The 14,475-nt window shown below is 33.2% G+C and overlaps 1 long non-coding RNA gene across 1 annotated transcript; it reads left to right on the top strand.

Annotated features, from left to right (window-relative positions):
• Positions 1-5,265: 5,265 nt before the first annotated feature.
• LOC148270946 (uncharacterized) lies at positions 5,266-11,233 on the top strand. Its single transcript, XR_015825238.1, has 2 exons — positions 5,266-8,071; positions 10,402-11,233. It is a non-coding gene; the product is annotated as an uncharacterized LOC148270946 (long non-coding RNA).
• The last annotated feature ends 3,242 nt before the right edge of the window (positions 11,234-14,475 follow it).

Genomic DNA, 14,475 nt, shown 5'->3' with positions numbered 1-14,475 from the left:
TGCAATACGTTGACCCTGGCGATCGATCTATCCACACAAATACCATAGAGGGGCTGTGGAGTGTAGTAAAGCATGACAATCTTCCCACTAGGGGAAGAAAGCGTAAAGAATTATACTCTCGATTGGCAGAGTTTGTTTTCAGGAGGAACTACAAAGGTTCAATTTTTAATGCGACAATTTCGCATATAGCGATCTTATATCCCGGATCTAAACAGCTGGCAGATGGTAAGAAGTTGGAGAGGGAGAGAAGAATTTCAGAAATTGTACAAGAATTGGACACGGCGCTTCAGTTCCTTATCAACAATGGTATTATACCAGTTGAAACCTATGTTGATGAGGCTACAGAAAATGAAGCTGAGTCTGGACGTCAGACAGATCCTGAAGGCGACTCTGACAACGACAGTGAATTCTTACCTTAAAATATTGTGTTTTATTTCACTACCCTTTCCATATACCCACATACAATTCCTCAAATTAAATCAAATCCATTCACTAAGATCTCTCTTAATAAGGTTTTTATGGTTTCCTTATTTTGAAGCAAATGCGGGAGGGATTCCTAAAGGCCATAGCCATTATTCCAATGCCCCCCCCCCCTAATCTTACCAACACCCACATCCCTATCCAAAAAAAATCAATATATATTAAAAACGAAACATTTTATGGTCACCTACCTACACGGCCGTTTTTTTTTTAATAAAAAAAATATTTTTAATGGATTTCAACGAACAAAATGTGATTTCTTTATTATCCTAGTGATAAAGTGAAGAATTTTTATTCTTCAATTATAAAGTCATCACTTTATCACATGTACAAAAAATATATTATAACTACGCGGCTACCTAGACTGATATATTTCAAAACATCACGCATCTCGGCTTCGCCATGAATTTCTTATAAAAGAATTTCGTCACGTGACAAAGTCGCCCCTGAGGAGCGCCTGCTAACGTCACTTAACAAAAACATCCTCGTTTTTATTACAATATTTCGGCTACGCCATGAATTGTTTAACGTCACAAAGTCGCCCCTGAGTAGCGCCTGCTAACGTCACTTAACAAAAACATCATCGTTTTTATTACAATATTTCGGCTACGCCATGAATTTCTTAACGTCACAAAGTCGCCCCTGAGTAGCGCCTGCTAACGTCACTTAGCAAAAACATCCTCGTTTTTATTACAATATTTCGGCTACGCCATGAATTTCTTATAAATAAATTTAGTTACGTCACAAAGTCATTTCCTGAGAAGCAGCTTCTGACATAAATCTACAAAAATATCGTCATTTTTATTGTGCTTTTTCTGATGCGTAGCAAATAAAAAAAATACAGGGCTCCATATTCTAACCCAACCTATTCAAATAGTTCTTAAATAAAACCTTTTGTAAAACATTTAAGTTTGTAAGTGAAAATTCTTGATGGAAGTTCATTGTAATTTTAATCCACAAATTTGGAATATCCCTACTGGATATTCCAAATTTGTGGATGAAAGTATCACTCGTGTTTTATTTATATAATAAATGAAAACCTTTTGAATAAAATAATTAAATAGGTTATAAATCGTCGATTTCATCTAATCATTGAAACGTATTTAAAAATAAATATATAATATAATATAATACATCAACAAATAGTAAAATATGAAAATACTGAAGGTGGTTTTATTATTGAATTACTCTGCACAATTTATGGTCATTATAAAGTTTTTTGTCTATTGGAAATGTTAACTAGTGTTGTAGTGGTCAAACTGACATTTGGATAACAAAGTGACCAACATATAAATATTTAATTCTATGGTGACCAATCACACTTATGTACGAATTTCAAAAGTGATAATTTTATTTAACAAACAAAATAACGGATTCTATTCAATTGGAACTATAAAAGATGGTTATGATTATTAAAAATATTTTTTCGGCACTCTACACATTTTGGAAATCATTTTAGATTAAATATCACGGTAAATAATTATTTTGTTCTGAAAATATATGATTAGGTACGTCTTTAATTACGATCTACAAATTAAACGTCAAAATTTTCGCCTTTGAAAAATTGTAATCGACCCGTGACAAAATACAAATAATAACAAAATATCGCTAATAGTAATTAAACCTAGATGTGCTAAAGATCCGAATGGCCAAATTATATTATTTATTATCATTATTAGAATCATTGACTTGACATGTATTTCAACCATAGCTACATTCACATTGCTTTATTTCTGAATAAGATGCATGCGAGTTCAACTGTTATGTTTTTCTATGGTTATGCCTAGTGATGGGAATAATCGAAATACTTAGATAATCGAAATACAAGCATTCGAGACATGCAAATAATCGAATGCAAACATCGAATTAATCGATTATTATTTTTAAGCGTGAAATGTCAGAAAACGGCCAAAAAAAAAAAAAAAAAAACCTGCTGACATTTATTTGAAGCATTGAGAGGAGGAGGGATAAACATGTACACTTGTAATAACAAAGTATATCAAAATAATAATGAGAAATTCAGCCCTACAGTAGCGCTTTATAAAACTATTTTTTTTTTAAATTAAAAAGACTGAACTTCCTTATTAATTTGGTACTTTTTACTTTGGTACGTATTTAATTTGGTACAGTTTTGTCATTTTAAAATTTCATTACTCCGCGTTATATTTCATCAAAATCTTTTTTTTCATACATTTGCAAGAAACTTCGCCTAACCTTACCGCGCATGGTAAAACTTTTTTTAAATTCAATTTCCCGTAGCACCGTACTTCCTCATTATACAATACACAATATGTTTTTATTTTAAACATTCCTCAATATAATAGCTAGGTAGCTAATGGAAACAAAATCCCCCACTTTAGACGGCTGACATCGGGGATTCCCAAAGCAATGGGAATTCCATAATACGTTACATTTTATCTGTACAATTTTACTTCTATTGTTAATTGTTATAATTCGTCTATTTGGTCTAGCTCATTCGAGTGGTTCAAGTCGGCTCGCAAAATATTTTTCCTAAATCAAAATGATGAGGTCAGGGAAAAAAAGGTCGGTCGTGTGGGAGTTTTTTAAGTTTTCTGATGATAAAAAACATTGTGTGTGTAATTTGTGTAAAACGTACATAAAGTATTTTGGTAATACAACTAATTTAAATGTGCACATAAAATGTAAACATCCTATTCAATTGAATAGGGCATTAGCAATAACGATTGAGCCGGAAAATATCAACGTCGAGGTTCAAGCCTCCACATCTCGAGCACAAGGGAATATAGATGTTCCATCTACGTCAGGAGCATCAGCATCAACGTGTGCTTCATCCGCGCCTTCACAGCCAAAACGCGTTCGACAAGTTAGGCTTATGGCACAGTACGAGTCAACGGAGTTACCACAATCGGAAATGGATGCAATAGACAAAGCCGTTGTCCAAATGATAGTAACGGACTACCAACCATTGTCTATCGTTGAAGATGTTGGTTTTCGCAATCTTCTCAAAAAGCTAAATCCACGGTATACACTTCCGAGTAGGAAAATACTTTCAACAAAAATGTTGCCTGAAATGTACGATAACATTAAACAAATATTAAAAACTATGCTGAAAGACGTTGAACATATAGCAATAACTACAGATATGTGGACATCCGACAGTACCAAGGCATATATAACGGTTACATGTAATTTTATTTATCAAGACAAATTATTTGCTCCAGCCATTGCCACGAAAGAAGTGCGGGATCAGCACAGTGGAGAAAATATTGCGTCCATTATTTCTTGCATTTTGAAAGAATGGGATATATTTAATAAAGTTTTTGTTGTCGTTTCGGATAATGCAGCAAATATGAAAAATGCTGTAACAGTTCACTTAAAAAAAAGACATCATCCCTGCGTAGCTCACACCTTAAATTTAATTGTAAAGGAAGCAATAGAGTCAGTGGTTCAAGTAACAGCTACTTTAAAAAAATGCAGGTCACTCGTTGGGTATTTTAAACATAGTGTGTTAGCATCAGAAAAATTGAGGGAAATTCAGGAACAGATGAATTTACCTCAATTAAAAATAAAGCAAGACGTGTCCACGCGGTGGAATTCTACCTTATTTATGTTAGAGCGGCTTCTTCAGGTGAAACTTCCTCTTTCAGCAGCATTGTCTTCTCTTCCACAATCATCTAATTTAGATGCCGATGATTGGTTATTAATTTCTGATATAACGCCAATATTAAAGCCACTAGACAGCATCACGTCACAATTGTCAGGAGAAAAATATCCCACGATGTCGATGATTATACCACTAATTCGAGGACTTCAACTCACACTTAGAAATAGAAGCTCTACTACGGAGAGCGGGAAACTATTGCGATTTAAATTAACTGAAATTATTTCAAGGCGAATTGGCAATTTAGAAAATGATAAAGTGGTAGCAAAATCAACATTCCTGGATCCCAGATTTAAGAAAACCGCTTTTGGATCAGAAGACAATGCCAATAATGCCCAGAGATGGGTCACAGAGGAATCGTCAACTCTGATCAATTCTTCCAGACATGCAATTGAAATAGATCCAGAGCCAGTAAGTGAGATAATGGATGTAGAATTAGATGACGTTTGGTCACACTTTGACGCAAAAAATTCCGAAAAACAATCAACTGTCACTCCCGTTTCTACGAGTACCAATATGATTAAACCGTTTATAGACTTGCCCCATCTACAGCGTTCAAATAACCCTTTACCATTTTGCCAGACCCACGCAAAATCTTTGATGGAAATATATAAATTGCAAAAAAAATATTTGTGCTTACCGGCAACATCTGTACCTTCTGAAAGAGTTTTTTCCAAAGCAGGACAACTTACAAATTTACGGCGAAATCGTTTATTGCCAAAAAATCTGGATTTCTTAATTTTTTTAAATAGTAACGATAATTTAATTGAGTAAAAATATTATGTATATGTGTATTAAAAAAAACATTTTATGAATGACAAAAAAAAACATTGTCTACTTTAAAACAATATTATAATATTACGTACAATATTTTTAAGTGATAATTTTAACAAAGGTGTCGTGTTAAAACCACATTGGAACTTGTATTTTTTTAAATCAGCATTCAAACATTTGTATCAATTTTTGGAATCAATTAAAAGTTGTAAATGTTTACCTACATCCTTATCAGGTTAGTCCCTTTATATTATAAATATTAAATATGAACCCATAGCAACAATTTATTTAACATTACATATTTGAATTTTATTGAACATGAGTGATATTTTACACTTCCGAAAAATTATTAAAATTGATTACCATTGCTTTAGAAATGTCATGTCCAAATTTATATCTCGATTGTCTTGAAATGTCAAGTCCGAAATCATATTTCGATTGTCTCGAAATGCCAAGTCCGAAATCATATTTCGATTGTCTCGAAATGTCAAGATCGAAATCATATTTCGATTGTCTCGAAATCTCAAGTCCGAAATCATATTTCGATTGTCTCGAAATGTCAAGATCGAAATCATAAATTTCGATTGTCTCGAAATGTCAAGATCGAAATCATATTTCGATTGTCTCGAAATGTCAAGATCGAAATCATATTTCGATTGTCTCGAAATGTCAAGATCGAAATCATATCTCGATTGTCTCGAAATGTCAAGATCGAATGAATTCATTCGAGATATCTCGATTATTTTTCCGATTAGTACGAGTGAACTCGATTAGTTTTAAGCATTTCGAAATGTCTCGATCTTTTTAATAATCGAATATTTCGATTATTTTAATTCGATTCTTCCCACCATTAGTTATGCCTACTGCCATCTGTCATGTATCAAAGTGCCCAGGTTTATAAGTAACGCCGGATTATTCTACTCCATATGTCAGCCACCTTATACAACGTTCATTTTTATATCGTAGAGCTCATTTTTATAATAATTGTGAAGAAAATTAGGTAAAAACAAATATTATGTACAATAATATCTAGTATTTTTTATGCAGAATGGAACCAAAGAAGCGTTTGTTACGCCAATATGATGAGAATGCAGTATCAACTGCTTTAAAGGCCATCCGAGAAGACAGACTTGGCATTCGAGAGGCAAGTCGAAAATTTGGAGTACCCAGAGGAACCCTGCAAGATCGTCTTCACGGTCGTGTGGCAGAGGGACATCAACGTATGGGGCCTGATACTGTATTGACCTCTGCAGAAGAAGAAAAACTGAAGGAATGGTGTATTAACCTAGCGAAATGTGGTTTCCCTCGTAAGAAAGAAGACGTTTTAGATAGTGTTCAAAACATTATCAAAAACTCGGTAGGGAAACATCCATTCAAAAACGGTCGGCCTGGTAAAAAGTGGTACGAAGGATTTATGAAAAGAAATCCATCCTTGGTTCATCGTGTACCAGAAGGAATCACAAAGGGGCGGGCGACGGTTACAGAAGAATATATTAGAAAGTGGTTTAGAGAACTGGAAGACTATTTAAAAAAAACTGGTAATGAGGATGTTTTACTTGACCCTGACAGAATTTTTAATGGAGACGAAACATCTTTCAGCATGTGCCCCAAATCAGGCAAAGTCATAGCTCCAAAAGGTTGGAAGAATGTATTAGAGGTACAGTTGGGATGTGAGAAGGAAACTATAACAGTTCTTTTAGTTTTTTCGGCAAGTGGAAAAACATCATATCCATTAGTGGTATTCCCTTACAAACGCCCCCACAAAGAATTAGTTAATAGCATGCCAAAGAAGTGGTGTTTAGGGTTATCGGATAGTGGATGGATGAGGAGCGACGTTTTTTTTTAATATGTGGCAAATGATTTTAACAACTGGCTCATAGAAATGAACATTCCAAAACCTATAATTTTATTTGTAGATGGACATAGGTCACATTTAACGATGGATTTGAGTGATTTTTGTTCCGTAAACGGAATTATTTTATATGCACTTCCTCCAAACACCACTCATCTAATGCAGCCCGCCGATGTTAGTGTGTTTAAACCTTTAAAATCAGAATGGAAAAAAACTGTCAGATTTTGGCATATGGAATCAGACAAAGCAAACAAGGTTCTTACGAAATCAGCGTTTTGTCCCCTTCTAAAAAAAGTTTTGGAAATTCCTAATCTTCCTGAAACTATTAAAAACGGTTTCAGGAAGTGCAGACTATTTCCATTGAATCCAGATGCCGTAGATTACACCAAATGTGTTCAAAATGCTCTAGAAAATTTTGAATCCAATCACAAACCGATTGAAATCCCTTCTGTGTCTCATTCCGAAATAAAATACAAGCACGCTAAAGAAGTTATTGCGTCCTTAGCAACAGAATTACAGGAAAAGGGCCAAAATAGTGAAATTATTTTGAATGTAATCCGAAAAGCTGCACTTGTCGATTCAAGTAAATTGACACATTTCCCTGAAAACTTTATAATACCTGAAGTGTACAATATAAACCAAGATGGAATTTTATGCTTGGAGTCACCACCGCATAATTTATATTCATCAGAGAATGGTGAACTACTGACTGAAAATAAGTCATTCGAAATTCCGCAAACCTCTTCTAACTTACCAAATTCTAAAAAGATAACTATACTTCAGGATATAATTTTGCCCAAATATGCAACAGATGAATCATTGAACAAGTCACTTGAAATGCCTCCAACATTACCCTTTATACCAGACTCCAATTCAATAATTCAGGATGCAATATTGCCCGAGATTGTTACATCATCTTTTTCTGGTCATCTTTTCTGTCCTTCTCCACTACCCAGTCCTTCTATTTCCAAACAGAAACTACCTAGTGCTATATCTTCGAACGCATGGAGGGCTTTTATGTCCAGCAAAGAAAAAGAGACAAATAAAAAAATTGAAGATGTAAAAAGTAGAAAAGAAGCCCGCCAACAAGCAAAAAAACACTTTAAATGAGAAGAAAAAGAAAAATGCAACTAAAAAAAGATCACTACCTCAAACGATCGATAAAGAAAATGAAATCGAAAATCAAACAAAAAAAACTAAAACTACTGATGAAAAAAAACATTTAAGCCCTAAAAACGATAAAGATGCTGAATGCTCCTGCAAGAGAAATTTCTCACAAGATAAATTGGAAGAAGAATGGGTACAGTGCATGATTTGTAATGGTTGGTATCACGTTGAATGTGCTGGAGCTGAAAAAGATGTATTCATTTGTGATTTTTGTTCCTTGCATCTTTAAAAAAAATATTTATAATATACTCCTTTTTTCCTTTTGCAATAAAATACACTTTTTAGTATAAAAATGAATGTTATTTACTTACAACAACCGTGTACCAAATAGAGGATATATTAAAAGCAAGTGGCTGGTTACTGGGGATGTGGTGGCTGGAGTTAAGAAACTAGGTGGCTGACCAATGGGAAATTGTGTCTTTTTAACTAAAAATATTTTTATTTTCAATCCAGCACAAGATATATTCATAACTAATTTACAATTTCATAAATCATTAATTAAGCTTTGCGTATAAAAAAAACTGAATATAACATGTATGATGATACAATTACAGATTGAATTAAGTTTTAACTTTTTCTTAAGTGGCTGAGTACTGGAGCTCTCACCCTATACCAATAAATATATCCTACTACATACGGGATGATAATTTAAAAAAAGCCAATTCCATTAAATATAGATTTTATATTAACCAAACAAGGAGGAAACTGAAAGTTTAAAAGTTATAAAAATCAAAAACATTCTTTGAGGCGTTCGGATGTAACACCAGTTACATTGTAGGTCATTTTTTTGACCACCCTAGTTGCGGCAAAAAAATATAATAACAAAAAAAAATCACAAATGTAGGGTGACCATGATTTTCATTGTTATTTTTACTTATTATTTTTTTAAGTTTTTGTCGTTTATTCAGCCACGTAACTTTTTCGTGATAAGCGAGCTTATTGCCAGGTGAAAATTGTTAAAAATCAATTAATTCAGTTAGCAATTTAATACAAAATGAAGCCACCATCAACGATAGCCAACATTGATTCGCTCAAGCCCAAAGAATTAAGGGCCGAATTAACTAAACGGAAAATTAGTTGTACGTTTTTTACAAATAAGGATCCGATAAATAAAGCTAGAAAATATAATAAATTAATTATTATTAAAATAAATAAATCAAAAAACAAAGCAAATAGTGTCGCATCACCGGTAGTCCCATTGTCAAGCAAAAAATCAAACCCGAAAAAAAAAAAATCACATCCAATATGTAGTAAAAGAAACGCCACATGTAAATCTTTCACAGTGGAATTTAAAATACAATGGAGATACAGACGTGAGAGAATTTATATCTCGTATCGATGAGCTCTCCATAGCCAGGGGCACAGGGGACCTTTTAGGCAATAAGGTTTTAGCATGGTATAGAACCTTAATACCCAAACCCACTTCATGGCACAATCTAAAAAATCTACTCGTGGCAGTGTACGAAAGGGACCAGTCACAATTTTTATTGAAAGCATCTATTTTCGCTTGCAAACAAGACACAAACGAGAGCGCGTTCGATTTTTTTTAAAAGTAAGAGCCTTGAACCTCAAACTAGCAACGCCAATTCCAGAACACGACATTTTGCAATGTTACAAACATGGTTTACTCCCGAAATACGCTAGTCTACTAGCAAGCCAGACAATTATAACCGCTTATCAACTAGAAACCCTGTGAAAAAATTTCGAAAACTTTTCTCAAACGTACGAAAATAAAATCGAAACGAATAGAATAGGGTAAACTCCATAGAAAGTCAAAAAAGGAAAGAGTTTTCACAAGCAAAAACAATACAGTGCAATATCACTGCGGAAAAGTTGGACACATGAAAAATCAATGCAGAGCCTTGAGCAATGAGAGCTTGGACAAAGTATAAAATAATATTGAAAAACAATTAAAAGGAAATAAAATCAGCAGAAAATAATGAAATATTAAAAAAAAAAAAGGGTCCAATATTTATGACATCATAATAAAAAGACTAGTGACTTTTTGATTCCATTTTTTGTATCATAAGTACTGACTGTTAAGTTAAATAAACTGTTATCAAATTCAATATTTATTTTTTTGATAAAGTTGCACATAAAAGTAGGATAAACCACATTGTTTTGAGCTGCAGTAACACGAAAAAGTAACCTTAATAGGAGTAAATTTTGATGACTAATTTAAATGCTACATTGATGATATTGTGAAGATCAGTATTCGATCATAGTATCGTTATACGACATGACTACAGCCACTTTGACTCAGCACGGCCCGAGTAATTTATTTTTAGTAATTTGATACAATTCGTAATTATTTATAGGGAGGCTGTTTGGCTAATTTAATTAATGAACCATTCATAATTTTCTCGATTTCAAAATAGTGTTGGTAAACCTACTGTTTATCACTTCAGGCGCGGGCTTTTGGAGCAACAAAAAAATCATTGAAAATCTGATTTACAAATATCTTTAAAAATCCATTTTATTTCAGATAGCAATGGGTTCCCGAAGTAAAAAAAATATTTCTATGGTTCCGATTCAAGAAAATGATTTAATGGAAAACAAAGCATTAGTTGAAACCTGGTTAGCGAACTTTCATCCGGAAGATCAGGACAATGATCATGATTCCAATTTAGAATCCTCTCGTGTTTCAATACATAATATCTCCAGTACTTCAGATGGTAGAAAAAATTATCTTTCAGCTACTGATGAGAGCACAAAATGTGGTAATGACGTGGACACAGTTTTAATACAAGAAGTAAACGTATGAGCCGACGTTCTAAAGGAAACTTTGCTGCCTCGAAAATTATAAAAGACATGATGGTTTCGCCAACAAGAGCTTCCAAGTATAGAAAAAAGGCAGTTTCTGGAGAAAAAACGAAAAAAAGCATTCACTATCAGAGGCTTTAGCTATATTTGTGGAAGGCGAGCTCACAAGGAAGCAATGTGAAATAATACACAGGGCTAACCAAAGTATTTACCCCTGTTATTCTTTACTGAAATTGGCAAAAAAGGAGTGTTATCCAATAGAAGAGTCAATCAGGGTTACTGAAACGTGTGCTGAGGTAAAATTGCAAGATCTTCTGGACCATACCTCTACACGATTACATAAGTATTTGGAAGAAATTATAGAAAGTGTTCTCAAGAAGAAAATATTAATTTAGAACTCATTAGCAAATGGGGCTGCTACTGATCGCAGCCATCACAATTTAAACAAAAATCCCAAAATGATAATGATAGCGACGCTAATACATTTCACAGTTCTCTTGTTCCGTCAAGACTTCGCACAAGTCTTGGTAATTTATTTATTTATTATATGGCACAAGTGCCTTTTACAATATAAAATATAACAATATGATGAGTAAGTTAGATATTCAAAAATTCAAGTACTAAAAAACAATATTAAAATATGGGTATAAAAAGAAAAAGAACAATAACAAGAAAAATATATATTTCCATTAGGTGGTCCTATTGCCACAGAGTTTATTAAGGCGGGTGGATAAATATTTTTTGTATGGTTACATAAGCTTTTTAACTTAGGTATGTTTAGAGGAAGAATACACTCCCCCTGATTGGAGGAGAGCTGTTGTTGAGTCCAGGTCAAAGAAGAGGTGACCCAACGGTAGCATATATAATAAGCTTACAATATCTAGCCGGAAGACTAAGATACAAACTAAATTACTCTGATTCTTGGAAGCAATTAAAACCTGCTGCGATCATTGAACATTTTACTCCACCAGCTCAATTGTACAAGAAACGGATCAAAATCGAGCCAGAAAAATGTAAGCACCTTCAAGAACTAAAAACTGTTCTTCCGAAATTCAGCTGGGATTTCTATGATAAATTTCCCCATTAATTGTGTATTTTGATTCAATGAAACAATAAGGGTATGCATTTAAAAAATATTATAAGTTGCATATAGTTTATTCAGTATATTTTATTTCTTGAGAAGTGCTAAAAGTTAGTTTTTTAAATATTATTCTTATAAGAACTCTATATTGTTGCATAATATATTATTATGACATTTACGTGCAAAATTATACAAGTGACAATTATTCTTTAGACAAATTTCATAAGTAACATTACCATAATACTGTAAGTATATTTTAAGTTTTGTTAAAATAAAAAATATTTATTATATACGTGTTTTATTATAATAAAAAAATTCACTTTATTTTCAAATGGGGAGGGTTTTTTTCACTTTCCTCTAAAATGACCTTTTTGCAGTTAGGTAATTTTGCGGTGGAAGTGACGATATAGAAGTTCCTTCTACATCAGGAGCATCAGCGTCAACGTGTGATTCATCCGTGCCTTCACAGCCAAAACGTGTTCAACAAGTGAGGCTTATGGCACAGTATGGGTCAACGGAATTATCACAATCCGAAATGGATGCAATAGACAAAGCGTTGTCCAAATCATAGTAACGGACTACCAACTATTGTCTATCGTTAAAGATGTTGGTGTTTGTAATCACCTCAAAAAGCTCAATCCACAGTATACACTTCCGGGTAGGAAAATAGTTTCAACAAGAATGTCACCCGAAACGTATGAAGCCATAAAAAAATATTTCAAATGTGCTGAAAGACGTTGAACATAATATGAAGACCTGTAATAAAATAGGGCTTAAATACCAAAAAATAAAAAATGACGTTGAGTATGAGGAAATGTTCTATATGCCTACGCAATAACACAAATTAGAAGTTATGTACCAGAATTTTTTTTTTTATATCAATCTGAAGTCATGTATATGGGATGGAGCCTAAGTACAATACCCATTAACGCATATAAGGGCCTACGTGATTAATCGCAGCGCTAAGCATTTCATACAAAATGGCTGGACGCGAGACTTGTGATCCGGATACGCATGTTACAACAAATCGGAAAAGAAGCGGTTTTAATAAGTTAAGTGAAAATAAAAGTTAAAAGCCCAAGGGAAACAATATTGTTCTACTAAAAATGTGATTGTACCAGCAATAAGTCCTCCGAATACTTTGGTAAGTCGATTTGTTTTTAAAAATCTGTTTTGACAAATTTTTGACAAGTTTCAACTAGCGTTCAGAATCTAGGGATGTGCAAACGATGTCTGAGGTGCATAGGGGTCAAAGCACGTAGCCTGGGAGGAGAAATCGAGTGAACACGATAACCGTGAGTGATATTTTCTGCCATTTTTTAAATGAAGAACCGACTGTCAAAAATGTTATGTTATGTAGGGGAATTCCAAATAATTGTCGGCGAATTTCGTTTTCGAATTGCACGGCGTCTGATATTTCAATTATTTTAGTATGGAAACATATTGGCTTAAAATACAATCTTTGAGTGAATTACTAAAATTTTAAGAATAGCGGAGTATTTTATGTTCACAACATTATTTTTTGGTATGTGTATTTTTGTACATACACAAATCTGGATTTCTCCCGAGGGGAAGTAGGTTTATATTTTTTTATCAATATTCCTACAGAGATGAGGTAGAATTTTTTTTTTCAAATTCAGGATTATCGATATTCGAGCGTTTACAGGGCTTAAGACCTGTCATTGGCTGGGTTGAGTGGCCACTTTACGTACAACATTCCCCATTCCGCTTATTAGCGAATATCGACAATGGTATCATTTTGATTCTTGTATATATCTTATTAAATGAGAAAGCTTTCACTAGCGTGTTGGAGCACCATCTATGTATTGATATTGAAGTTAAGTATTTTTAATTAGCATATTACTTTATTTTATGTATTTAAGACTCTTCCGAGTTAAATTAAGTACTAGTAATCGCCTGCAGATGATTCTGCAATTTATTTATACTTATATTTTGACCATATATCAAAATATAGAATATCGATAATCCTGAATTTGAAAAAAAAAATTCTACCTCATCTCTGTAGGAATATTGATAAAAAAAATATTTTATGTTCATTTGCATGATACTTTGCCTTATTTATTCTGAGATTTTAAAAGGATTTTTCTATATTTATAGCTGTAATAAGTGCTAAATTGACCCCGTTATACCAAATTTTACAAATTTTATTCAAACGTTTTAACTAAAATTCATGTATAATTTAGTATGTATTTTATATATAATTTAGAAGATTAATAGCTTTATAGCTTAATTTACAAGAAACATTGGGCATTTTCCTAATTACTCCTGCGAAATTATCAGATAGGTGGGTGAACATTTATTTTTTGGCAAGAAAGCGATAAAAATACGCTTTTCGAAATGTCAAAAGTGAAATACATATTCACCCAGGTAAATAATTTGTAGTGTTGCTTGTATGTTAACCTTAGAAAGTGGCATTTAGGGTTATTTTTGACAGTCCTCCGTAAAGTTGACTTTTTTTTTCAGTTTACTTGCAAGTGCCAGAATGACTGTAAAAGTCTTCTTTATGATCAAAAACTGCAGTTGCATAAATAATTTTACGAAGCTGGTGACTGGTTGAAGCAAAGTGCATATTTAATGGATTATTCCATATTTCAAACATTAAAAGACGGAGAAATGGGAAATACAAAAACCCATCAGAAAGCAAAAGGCTGTTTATTACACTGTCCCTAATGACAATGGTCAAGTAGTCAATGT

The sequence above is a fragment of the Micrasema longulum genome, unplaced genomic scaffold, assembly GCF_059751315.1.
Source record: "Micrasema longulum isolate JH-2025_06_02 unplaced genomic scaffold, ASM5975131v1 h1tg003235l, whole genome shotgun sequence".
NCBI classification, from domain to species: domain Eukaryota; kingdom Metazoa; phylum Arthropoda; class Insecta; order Trichoptera; family Brachycentridae; genus Micrasema; species Micrasema longulum.
This window is presented reverse-complemented; position numbering and strand designations above follow the sequence as displayed.